The sequence below is a fragment of the Artemia sp. Qi Xiang Cuo genome, chromosome 7 (assembly GCF_049724085.1).
Source record: "Artemia sp. Qi Xiang Cuo chromosome 7, ASM4972408v1, whole genome shotgun sequence".
NCBI classification, from domain to species: Eukaryota; Metazoa; Arthropoda; class Branchiopoda; order Anostraca; family Artemiidae; genus Artemia; species Artemia sp. Qi Xiang Cuo.
Window position 1 is genome coordinate 55,614,905 of NC_142800.1, and position 2,223 is coordinate 55,617,127.

The following is a 2,223-nucleotide window of genomic DNA, read 5'->3' on the forward strand; positions in this document are numbered from 1 at the left end:
TTTGAGTTTGAGTTTTAGCAGGTATTTGTATCTCCTGAGCTTAAATTTGAAATGGCCTTTACCTTTCTTTGAAAAACTTATTTTTCGGAAAGTTTTTTTAATTAATCTATGGAAACAATTACTGCTGAAAAGGTGATGATGGGACTTGACTTAGCTTTACTTATCGGTTAAGGTAAGTCTGAGGGGGTGCTAACACTTAAGCCATTTAATATAAATTTAGAATAAGATCATTAGTATCAATCTACGGAAACGATTACTGTTGACAAGGTGATCACGGGACTTGACTTAGCTTTACTAGTTAAGACAAATCTGAGGGGATGGTAACTCTCACGCAATTCAATATATATTTTGGAATAACATCATTGGTATCAATCTATGGAAACGGTTAGCAATGAAAAGAAGTTCTTGCGACCTGGCCTGGCCATACTAATTGCCTGTGTTCTGTAGAATACACAAGTACATAATGACGGATGGGGGCAATGTATAATATTCTTCAGCAATGGAGTATGCTAAAAAGTTGAAAGTAATAGAGTCATCGGTGTCAAAATGACCTTGTGACTTGACCTAGCTTTACATCTGGAGTGTTCTGTATATTACACAAGTACCATTTGAGCAGTGTTGTCAAAACAAAATATGCTTTAACATTGTAGTATACCAAAAAGTTGATACTAATAAAGATGTTGATGCCAAGAAAAGAATTTTAATAAAGAAATCCGGAACAATCCTTAGAAATCCTTAGAAATCAAGTAGTTAGATGATTATTGGTTTGAACCATCAAGGATCGCAACCACTAATGACCCTAACCAGCAAGAACCTCAACATCCAAGGTTCCCCTATCATTAACCTCCAAGGCTCCTCCATTCAACTTTTCGAGCCCATTCCCCTATTTTCTTATATTTTTTTGAAGGTTTTTTTTTAACTTTTTTTTTAAATTCTTTTAACATGATAATTTTTTTCAATTTTTTTATATGTTTTAGAATGACATGAGACATACTTAAGACATAAAAAATTTACATTTGATATTTTCCGAAATCAAAATGAGAATTATATAAATATTTTAGTCGTGACTTTTACTCTTAGAAAAATAATGTTTGTAGTAGCACTTTTTTTCGACTGAATTTTTTGGGAATTAGAAAATTATTCAACTTTTTTTTAATCTTAATATTACATCAAATATGCTTGCGGACACATAATGTGCAACACATAATAGAGTTGTCCTAGCAATGAACTCTGACAAAGATCGATACTTGAACTACGAGACAAGCTCTCGTGGTAACACTATTGGGAATTTATGTGGGTATTGTAATGACAGTGAGACATTAGATTTCTTTGGAGTACCGAAACCATTCAACATCATTCGTGGTGGATATGCGAGAGTATTATTCCCGAAGATGTGATAGTGTTCAAAAAGAATGCGAGCCTGAAACTGATAGTTGATGAAGAGGGGCAACTTCTTGCTCACACTGCGGGTAACGTATTATTTGTTGGTAGACTCTATTACCGCTTTTCTGGTATCAGCATTCAAATGAAATCAAAGAAGAAAAGAAAGGCATACTTTTCCACCAATATTATAAATCATTTTTTATCTTTATGACAAAATTATCAGCTATGTAAAAAAAAAGTGGCAATAGGCAATGAAATCGAAAGCAAAATAAAAATGTCATTGGTAGATATTATTACTAATAAATATAAAGATGAATCGATGGTAGGTAAAGCTTAAGTGAACGTTATTACTGCTATTGATCATGCAGTCAATCAACCTAATAATACCAAAGATAAAACGCATATTAAACTTGTAGATGACACCCCAGTAAAAATAGTACATGACTCAAAATGGGATAATGATTATTCTACTGGTTACGAACGAGGAGGAGAGAGTAACTATAGTATCAAGAGAGAACATGATGAATTATTTTTTTGTAACAGATTCAAAATGTCCAAAGATGTCCAAGAATGTTAATAATCTATAATAATGTATGAAACATATTTTTATATTAATATTCTACATGTCATTATTTGACTATATATATATATATATATATATATATATATATATATATATATATATATATATATATATATATATATATATATATAGTATATTACTTTGTTACGTAATTATTATTTTTAGAGTATGCCAGAACATCAAACGTTTATAATATCTATTAAAAAGTTGAAGATGTAAGAAATAGAATTTACAGAAATATAGCTACTACTAACATG